Below are 11,609 nucleotides of genomic sequence, written 5' to 3'. Positions count from 1 at the left end.
GCTACAGTGGTCCGCAAGACGAAAGCTAAGATTGATTCCACAAACCCTCCCCTCGATCTTTGAGACATTTGTGTATAAATGAATGGACTCTCTACTCCTAAGAGCGTCTCCTTTCCACTCTTCACTCGAGCGTAGCAGGGATTCCCTCCCAGTACTCGGGTATGCAGCTAGAGAAGTGCATCTCGGTTAGCAAGTAAGGAGATTTCTGGCAGCTGTTCTTGAATGATAAGGTCTCGCAAGGAGCCCTACTACATTAGTTTGAGCATTCATAAGGTAGATTTTTACTATTTTTTTTTTTACATAATGACGCATTGTTCGGCCTTCAAATTCAAAAATTCTTGGGAAACGATTTGAATACTTCCCAAAGTGTTTTGCTCATACCCGCGTCAAATGCCTGTATGTTTGTCTGCACAATGCTTCTAATTGTGGTCAATAAAATTTTAATACCTTGTTTTTATTTACCAAAAAAATAAAAGCAGAAAAATCATTAACAAATGCAGACACAACAGTGATTAAGCAAATGACTAAATGGCCAAACAGTCTAACAGGTAAATTGATGACTTAGTTTGTCGTTAAAATTGCAGCAGAAAATACACTTGTAAGTGAACAATGACAATTGGGGAAAAAGCAATAATAAAAAGGCGACACACAAAACTGTTTGGGAGTTTAAAAAATAAAAGACAATATGAAAAGCTGCAGCTGAAGACGATAGAAAACATAAACAATGGCAGTGAGCTGAATAGGGAAGTGGCAGCGTAAGACGGCCAACTGCCAGTGAACTGCGGCCTATTTGAAGGCGAATCAGGCCCAGGGAATGCAACACTGCACCAAGCCAAGATCAACAATAGGAGAAAAAAGTCTCAGCAAGTAACTGCAATAGCTGAGAATTTTGAGGAAGCTGGCATGTCGTTAACTCTGTTAGCTGGTGTCAACTGCTGGCTGCAATTTTGAGTGTCTTCATATTTTAGTTGTTATTTTTCGCTGTATAGCTACATATAATTCTTAAAACACATATCGCTAGTTTAGAGTGGAAATTGGATAAGTACAGTTTTTAAAATTTTACAAGAGAGAAGAAAATTTGATAAACAACATTTTTGCGTTTCAAAGCAAAATCTAACTCCAATTTAATTGGAAGAGTTCCGCGTTTATAAGAATTTTTGTATTCTTTTTAATTTATGGGATTATCTTTGTGTTCTTCGCAGAAATTTTCGTTTCGTTGCACAGAAATAAGCAGAAATAAAGTAAGTATTTCGGTATTTTTGGAAATGATGTATTTTTAATTTTCCTTGTTTCTTGCATAAAAATGTAAGTGGACTTAGCGACTTTTTACGATAAACTAGCGATATATTTATGTATACATATATACAAAATTGTACCGATGAAACTTTTAAGATTTTATGTTTTTTTATAGCAACTACAAATACATTTGACACAAATAACAACAAGCAAAGCACCAAAAGCGACTAGTTGGATTATTATCATGAGAAACATGCTTTAGAAATAATTTGTTATCATAAAATTTTTTTTTCCTAAAGGAAGAATAAATAGAAGGCTCTCCAGGTAAAGCAAGGCACCAAGTACCTGGGCATAATACTTGATAGTAAGCTGTCGTGGCGCCACCATTTGGAAGAGAGCGTGAAAAGGATTCCGTAGCTACAGCTGGGAGTTACCACCTTTTCTTTCTCACTGGATCCTCATGGCGATAGTCAGACCGCGACTGCTGAACGGGATATTGGTTTGGTGTACAGAAGTGGAGAATAAAACCGCTATTAAAACGATAGAGAGTGATCCCGGATCTGCGCTTTGGAACGAAGCCACTATACATAGAGGTCGAAGGTTGTCGCGAGGTGATGAGAAATGCTGACTCGGTGAATGTATATTCAAACGGATCGAAGATGGAGAAGAGCGTAAGGCAGGCATCCTGTAAACTGCCAAACTACTACAGCAGTTTCAGGCGGAGGTATTGGCCATGAGGAGGGCGGCGGTGCTATTTAACAGCGATCTAGCAAATAAGCAGTCAGGCTGCAATAAAGGCGCTACTAAGTCACAGCACTTCCTATAGAAATGTGGCGGAGGGCACACCGGCTTCCCGAGTGAGGAGGAGGCCGACAGGCATGCCAAGCAGTGTGCTCAGAAACCATGCTGATAGAGGAGGTACTGATTTCCATCCAACTGATTAAATGGGAACTCGACTGTCCATGATCTGGCTGCTAGGTGTCCAGGGTTATGTGCTGAGCGTATGACATGAAGTTCACAAAGTTTCTCATTTACGTCTAGAGGGAAGATGCTAGGCTACTAAGCTGCTTGTGGGTGTACTAACGGGATATCGAAGGCATCGAATGCCTTTAAACTGGCTCTAGCCAATTATAGGATCTGTAGAAGATGCAGAACGAAGGAGGAGACAGTGGAGAGTATACTCTGCGAGTGACCTGTCCTGGAAAGGCGCCGCCAAGGCGGGGTATATCAAGGTGATTCCAGTTTGCAAATATGCCTGCGATGTTCTTCAACATTGCTCCTGATACGCCGCGCTTAGCTGTCCAAAGTGGTCGCCGTTTTTGTGGTAATGCTATGGACCTTAATGGTCTCTGCGAAGCCACGAAGAGGCGGGCCAGATTACCTAACCTATTTATTGAAAGTATTGCCCATCGCTAGCTATGATTTTTTTCCCACTTTTCTGGCAATGCAAGAAAGTAGCAAGCCAAATTTTGATACCTTCAACTGAAGTGAAGCGCACACCCGTAAGGACATTCTCAATCGACCGAAAGAAACGGTTGTTGAATGGTTCAAGGTCCGGGCCATAAGGTGCATGGGTTCAAACTTCTGGATACCATCGAGATAAGGTTGAGCATTGTCATGATGGAAGATCAATTACTCATGTCTGGTTGCCCATTCCGGCCGTTTTTCAGCAATCGGCCGCTTCAATCGCAGTCGTTTTATATGCACTCTTCAGACCACTTTTCAGAAGCTCATGAGACACAATTCCCCAAGTGCAGATCATTATCTTGCTCCCATGGATCCTTGGCTTTGACGCCGATGGTCCGGGTTCGTCTTGTCATGCACACCTTCTGGTGAAGTAAGAATTTTTACAGGCTTTATTATTGGTCAATACGGGGTAACGAATTACTCGTAAATCTGGAAGTGGTTTATTTTGATCAGACAAGCTTTTGTTATGAAAAAAAGGAAAATCGCAAGCTTACGTAGCTTCTTCGAATGCCCCCGATGCAACACAGACTCGTTGAGCTGACACGCGGCCCATCTACCCAAGAGTGAACACAGGCGGTCAGAGATGACCCCAACAGCTACTTATTCTGAGATAACGATTAGCTATTTAGCTCTTTGTCGACGCTTTCGTGAAAAAAGGGGCCTAAGTGCGGCCTGACGGTCGTTTTAGCATATTCTCGTTACGATACTCTCGCTGAGGATTGATATCAGCACACACATGAACGGCGTGGACGTCGGATTGGAAGATACTCGGCACTCTATCCATGAGAACAGATAAGATGTAATGCCGTCGGGTCTTTTCGAGCCATCTGTGCACCAAGTTAAAGGGTGCAGCAGGGAGAATTTCCTGATATTTGCAGCATTTCAGCTTGAAGTATTTCCTAGTACTTACTACTTTGAAGTTTCTATCGAAGCTAAAATTATGCAGATGTCATCGCATGCCGGAGTATACATAGAGAGTGCAAATTATAAATGGGATCGACGCGATATTTGTCAACTGAAAGATCGGAATAAAGCTTGCTATAAAAATTAAAAAAAAAGTACCAAAATCCGGAAACCGCAAAATCGCATGTCAACTTATCTAAACTAACATTTATCCATCATTTCCTTGCAACTTATGCCAATTCTCTCACTGCATCTCACCCACAATCGTCACTAATAAGCGTTAAATCTGACACGCGCACATATGCCGGAGGTCAACACTCGAATCGTCTAAGTTACAAAAAAAAAAATAATAATAAAAAATCGCAACTTAGGTCACCAGCGGCACATGCTGTTTGTATGTACGATTGCATGCATGCAATAACGGTAAAGAAAACACCATAACAAAAAAGAAAAACAAAACGCCTCATCACAATATCAGTAAAACAAACAGTTCCGAGGTGAATAAGAATTATAAAAAATTAGCAAAAATTATGATAGCAACAGCGGGGTCGATTTGACACGCTTCACACGCCAATCCGCCAATTGCCAATCGGCCAATCCGCCAATTGTCCAGTGAAGCCAAGGTGCACATGCGCAATGCACAACAAGTTCACGCTTTTGGGGCTAAGCGCACAAATGTATGTACATATGTATTTACCTGAGAGCCTTGCATGCATGCATACCTACAATGCACGTGAGTAGGTTTGTATGTATGTACGCCACATATGTATGTACATATGTTTGCACATCTGCTCACTCAATTCCAATATTTTACTAACTTTTGGGTTATCTTCGAATTTTCACAGATAAATATTCGCTCATTTGCTCGTTTGTTTGTTTATTTCGAAAATTAGTGATGCCGTTGCGCGGATATCTACGCTAGGTCAATTGACTGAACCTTTACGGTGACTTTTACTCAAAAAACAAAAAAAAAAAAAACAAAAACGCTGAGTTCATTAATGGCAAGCGTGCAGTAAAACGCCAGAGGGTAGGCGCGTGTGCCGGCTTTCTCATTGCAGCGCAGACGGCAAATTTGTACACAAATTGGTGACAATCTTAATTGCTGGTGAATAAATTGGGAAATTAGTAATTCATCTGCTTGTGTAAATATGCAAATTTGTATGCGTTTCGATTTAATGGAGCACATTAACATTTTTTTTCTAAATTTTTTATGGCGCACAAATTGAAGTTGGTGGGTTGGTGGTATCTTTGAAATCTGAAAGCATAATAAATTTTAAGTACGCGAATCAGTCGATAGTCGCATATACAATAACGCAATGTAGTCCATAATTTCATGATAAATTAAATGAAAATTGAATACAATTTAGCGAAGGCAATTAATGGCACTTAACCAAATTTTCGCTAATAGTCAGCAAGTAGTCACTGTCTACTCTGTACTCGTAATACATTTTGCGGCTAAATGAGCCATTATGAAAAAATTTAACAACATTTTCTAGTAAATGTGTGGGAATCAAAAGTCAATGGAATGAATGTGTGAAAGTAAAAACTGCTTAAAATTTGTTTGCCTTTGAAAAACTGAGTAAAATTCGGGCATAGTTATGGTAACTTAAATAGTGGACATAAATGTTTGGTAACTTAAAAGTTGTTAAAAAAATTCCGGTGTATCAAAATTTGAAAATAATTGTTTGTTAAATATAAAAAAAATTGGACATAAATTTTTGGCAATTTAAAAACTGAACATAAATTTTGGACGATCTAAAAATTAAAAGACATATTTTTTTTTTAAACTGAACATAATTTTATGGTAAATAAAAAATGAGAGAACAAATTTATTTTGGTACATTCAAATCTGAAAATACAGCAACAAATACTTTGCTGTTAACAAACTATTTGGTAATGTAAAATTGGACAGACGTTTTTGTTCACGTAAAACCTAGGCATACTCTTAAGGAAATACTTTTTTGTTGACTTTAAAACTGGCCATACGATTTTGGTAATATAAAAATTGGAAAAAAAAAATTGGTATATTAAAATCTAGAAATAATTTTTGGAAAAATTGAATATTGGATATACATTTGTTTAACAAGTTAAAATTTTTTTTTGGGTAACGTGAAATCTGCTAATAAGTCTTTAGTAATTAAATTTTTTTTAATTTTGGTTTTCGTTTAATTCGGTGTACTGTTTTGAGCACAGTTTTCTTGTAACTTAAAAACTGTACTTAAGCTTTTGGTTACCTAAGGGATAAGGACCAAATAATTTTAGTCAATTTAAATTTAATTTAAAGTTTATTAATTAAATAAAATTTTTTGTTAATTTAAAATCTTTCTATAGTTTTATTGTTCATTCAAAAATTGCCCATATTTATTTGGCAATTAAAAATTTGAACAAAATTATTGCTGTGTCATAAAAAAATTTTTGGTAGTTAAGAAATCTGACATACATTTTTGTTCTGGTAAAAACTGGGTATGGGACATAGTTTTTTGGCGACTTAAAAACTGGACATAAACACTAGGCGAAAAATGTGCGGTACATCAAAATAAGAGAGATAAGTTTTTGAACATTTAAAAACTGAATACAAATGTTGGGCAATTTAAAAACTGGACTTACATTTTTGGTTAACTTTAAGTTAGGTATATTTTTTTGTAGATAATTTGAATTTTGGAAAAACATTTTGAAAACATTTATCAAAATCTGTGGACAATTCTTTGAAAATTTAAAAACTGGATATAAGTGTATGAGCAAATGTCACGAGTTAATTTTTTTAGTGTCACTCCCTGCTCTCGGCAGAAAAAAAAACGCTAAAGCAATCTTTTTGCAATTATTTCAATCAATGGGCTTCCAGAAACAAATGCAATAAAAAATAAATAAAATATTTTCACAATTTTAGCCTTGAATGTTCATTTAAGCAAATCGAAATTACTAAGGTTTTCATTGTCACACGAAAAAATCATAATGTTTTTTTTTTTTTAAATAACTTTGGGAGGTTTTCAAATAGACCACGAAATTAAAAAAATGTCAGCATGCAGAATATCGGTCACAGCTATTATGCCGCTACTTGAAATTTATTCTTTTTTTATTTTAATAATTTCAGATAGTTCAAAATGTTAAATGTTTGCTGCAACTTTTATTACTAAATAAATTATGTACACTTGGGCAGTTTCTAAATTGATAAAAAATGATTTTACCTCAAATTTATCTCAAGTTCTATAATGACAAAAAATGTATGTCCATTCTTTAAACTAGCAAATAATTACTTCCATTTTTGAGTTTATCTAAAAAAAGAAAAAAAAATTTTGTCCAGTTTTCAGACTAACAAATATTTATGATAGTTTTTGCACATCATAAAGCTTTTGCCCAGTTCCTGAACCGTAAAAAGTTTATTTCTAGTTTTGAAATTACAAAAAAAGGTAAATTTACAGAGTACCCAAAATCTGTTCCAGTTCCTAAAAACATAAAGTCTACCTTTAATATTAAAAAGAAGTAAGTTTTGCTTTTAAGGGACAAAAAAAAAATGAGCCAAAAAAATTTTCCACATTTAACCTTCAAATTTAATTAAACTTTTAAGCTTAGAAGATGGCGTTGAAACTCCTCATCAACAACAACAAATATTCCTATGTATGTATATATAATTATTACGTTATGTATGCCTGTTGATATCGATTCCCACTGCGATTGCATTACCTCAGTTATTGGTAAGAAGAAGAATAATATGAAAATTCGAGTCAAAGCGCCGTTGCATTAACATTTCTACCTGCCACACGTTGGCTTGCTTATATGTAAATACATATGTACATATGTACACTTATGCATCTGAATATGCGCAATAATACAAATCAGCGTGTTGCACGAACCACACATGTGTAATAACAAAAACGGAAAAAATCGGCACAGAAATCATAAATATTTGCGAACGAAAATCAAGGAGCAACAAAAAAAACATAACATCCATACGATGTCTAATCATAGCAAACGTTTTTTAGTGTTGCTTCTATATATAATATATATATGTACGTATGTAAAATAGCAGTAAACTGTGGTAGAGGAAACACAAAACCGAAAAGCAATCACAACAACCCCATGCATTCTAACGGGTGCTATGTGTACATTTGTATTTGTCTATGGGCTTATGGCTGGATAATACTTTGTAAATTCGCGGATTAGTTTTATAAGTTTTCCGTCCTTTCGTGGCGTATCGATGGTCTTACTAAGCAGGCCTTTGATATACATATACAGACATACATAACGCAATTTCTATGCAGAATGCTAGTGATTCAATAAGCCTTTATAAGTTTAAAAGAGGACTTATGTATAACATTTCTAGCTTTTCGTAGGTTTTGCGTAATAGAAGATAGTGCTGATAAACTCAATCAAAGTCAGTATAGCTTGAGTCCGAAGAAGTCAGTTTTAGTAATGGACAATGTTGCTTACATAATTTTATTTAACATTGGTAAAGATGAGCAGACTACACTGAAGTTTGCTGCTACAAATTTTGACTATACAGGGCGTATGAGTAACAAAACGAATTTACAGGTATCCGATTTAATTAAATTTTTGGATCTTTATTCTCAGTTTCTATAATTATGATCCGAGGCCGTTGATCTTCTTTTGTAAATAAAGCACAACAAATTTATCGATATTTATGAAACACAATATCTGTTAAATGTCCACAAGGTCCTTTTGACCGAAAGCAATGGTTGAGTTAGCAAAGCACTGGCATGCCATTCGAGAGATCTGAGTGCGAGTCCTCGGGCAGCGGACATTTTTTCCTGTTTTTAATAATTTTTTTTTTCTTTTTTTAATCATGTCTATTACGTCCCTCGGATACAAGTCTACTCCAGTCCGACAAATGCTATTAACATGAATCTATGCCTCCGTCTAACACCGTAACAGGCATAATTTTTATAAAAAGAAATATACATATATTCATAATTTTTAGAAACTTATTTTACTTTTTTATTTGTATTTATTTTTTTAAATTTAATTGAAAAGAAAATATTTTTTTAGAATAATAAAAATTTTGGAATCTGTTTTTTTTTTATTTTTCTCAGGTAAATTTTTTTCTTTCCTTGATTTAATTTTCTTAAAATCTTTAGATTTTATTGTTTTAAAAAGGAAAATATTCTTTTTAATTAATTTAGTTTTATAAGCTTAAGAAGCTGTTTTTAATTTAAAATTTTTTGTTATTTTAATAAAATTAAATTTTTGGAAATTTTTTTTTAAATTTTTCTCAGGTATATGTTTTTCTTTTCTTGATTCAATTTTCTTAAAATCCTTAGATTATATTGTTTTAAAAAGGAAAATATTCTTTTTAATTCATTGAGGTCTAGATGGTTAAGAAGCTGTCTTTAATGTAAAATTTTTTGTTATATTATTTTTTTTTTGCGTTTTTAGATTATATTATTTTAAAATGAAAAATGTTTTTTTTTTTAATTTCACTGAGTTATTTTATTTTCTTATTTTTTGTTCATTTTCTCTTCTGTTGTAATGCAATTTTAAGATTTTATCGTTTTGAAAAGAAAAATACTTTGTAAATTAAATTAAATTTATAGAAACATGATTTTAGTATTTTTTTATATTGCTTTTTTTTTAATTTAGTTTACATAAAATTTGTACATTTTATCGTTGTAAAAAGGAAAATATTTTTTTTGAATTCGTTCAATTTTTAGGAGCTTAATTCAACCTTTTTTAATTTTCTCTACATTTTTAGGTTATATTATATTATTATGAAAAAATATTTTTTATTAAATTTTTTTTCGGTTTTCAGTTAAGTGTAAGGAACTTATTTTATTTTCCAAAGTTTTATTTAGTTTTTCTTCTTTTTTAATTTAGTTTTTAGAATTCATTGTTTTCAAAAGAAAAAATGTATTCTTTAAATTTAACTAAATGTTTAGAAACTTTTTTTAAAAAATTTTCTTAAATTATGTTTTTATAAATTTAATTTTCTGTAATTTTTTGAGTTTATTGTGTTGATAATTTCATTTAATTTTTAGATTATTTCAATAATTTTTCATTTTTTAACTTAATTTTCCTTTAATTTTTAGTTTATATTGTTTTAAAAAGGAAGATATATATATTTTTTGTAATTCAATATGATTTTTAAAAAACTTATTGCTAAAAGTTGCACAAAGAAACGCAAATCTTTTAATAAGTCTTTCGAAATACAGAAAAAAGCTTCAATATAAATAGTTGCAAAAATAGTTGTTTTAGGAAAGACTTTTGTTTTTCAAAAGACTGTGGTGAGTCTAAAGAAAGTTGCCAGAATTGCCCCTATGTAGTCCGAAAAATATATAAAAAATCACCCTATATTTTTTACATACATACATACAAACATATACATTTGAGTACAGCAAGTGAATACATGTCCAATAAAACGCTAAAAGCTCACATCTGAACATTTTAGGCAGCATGTTGCATGCCACATGCCGCATGTGGCATAATCGTGTGGCTTATGTGATGGCGTGTCGCAGCGATGTCGGTGGCGTTGGTGATATGATGGCATGTGGTTTGAGTCTGTACGGTTTTCAGTCAAAATAGACAACAAAACAAGAAAAAAAAAATACAGAAAAGAAAAATAACAGCAAACCAACAAAGTTCAATGAATAATATGAGTAAAACACTGTAATCACGTGTTGTTGCGCATTTATTTATGCGCACAACAACAGTGCAACACACCAAACGAAAAAAAACACAAAAAACCAAAACAGAAAAACAGCACAGCAAATAAAATTTATTTCGATGTTCTTACGAATTTATACTTACACACACACACACACAAATATACGCCTGCGTTTAGTTTTTCTGATTTTCTTTTTTGCATTTAATAAATTTTCCAACAATTTCGACTGTGCGATTCTGGCTTGTACACTTGTATGTATGTACATACGTCGTATTGCTGCTATCAGCGCGGTGGTCGCGCATGCGCCGCAATCTAAACGAAATCGCTGAAATGCTCGCCTTTTGCTCGCGCGCTGTGGCTAAACGATGCTGGTGTTTTTCGGGCATTCGTTCATTGCATTGCATTTCGTGCATTTCTACAATTTCATTTGATTTCTGTTGTTTTTTTGTTTTTGTGTTGCAAACCTTTTTTATTCACCTTCGGCGTGCGGGAGCGTGTGAATATTTGCTCAGGGCGCTCAAAAGCGTTCACCAACTGCCTGGCTGCCCTGCTGCCTCAAATCGAAATAAATGTGCCACAGCGATGTGCCACGACGGTGTCGGTGTCGGGAGGGCGGAGGCGGTGTATTCTCCCGTTCGCCCAGTTGTTTGCGTCTGTCTTCTGGTGAAGTAATCTTAAATTGTTACCGATCGTGTTGTTGTGATTTGTGTAGTTTTTGTTAATTTTTTTTTTTGCATTATTTCGTGTCGTTTCTATTTCGTATGATTTTATTACAATTTTGTTTGTTGTTGTTGTTATTGCAGTGCTTGTTCTTGTTGCACTTGTCTCTAGCACTGCCTCATGCAGATGCACCTGCGGCTGCCACTTTCACACCACAAATCCTCGATCTAAGACGCTCCTCTGCTGCTTCTCAGTTGCAATGTTTTATGTTTTTCATCGTTGTTGTTGTTATTATTCTTGCCTTAGGTCATATCGAAATGCAGTTAGTCAGGCAATCTGTCATTGATACGTCTGTTTTGGCGGTTAAATTATTGCTGTTGTGCGACGTTAGTTGCTGCAGTGGAGTGCCTGCGGTGCTAAAAAATGTATGCACCGATGCTTCGATGAAGCTGATTATCGGTTGAGGAAAATTAAGGGATTTCAATCAGCGCTTATGAATATGAAGTTAATTGGCTTTTATGGCATTTGGATTTACAGCTGAATACATATACTTTTTTTTTCTTTTAAACAAGTGGCTATTTATTATAACTAAAAGCCAAATGTTAATCCGAATTCAGCTTGGCTTCCTAATAAGAAATTTGAGGTTGAGGTAAGCGTTTCAGTCTTAAAATGATAGAAGTTGATTCTGACCGCTACTAAAATTTAATTTTCCGACAGAATAAATTGG

Source organism: Rhagoletis pomonella, unplaced genomic scaffold (assembly GCF_013731165.1).
Source record: "Rhagoletis pomonella isolate Grant_MI unplaced genomic scaffold, Rhpom_1.0 Rhpom_scaffold_00001, whole genome shotgun sequence".
NCBI classification, from domain to species: Eukaryota; Metazoa; Arthropoda; class Insecta; order Diptera; family Tephritidae; genus Rhagoletis; species Rhagoletis pomonella.
The sequence above is the reverse complement of the archived record's forward strand: the minus strand, read 5'-3'. Positions refer to the sequence as shown.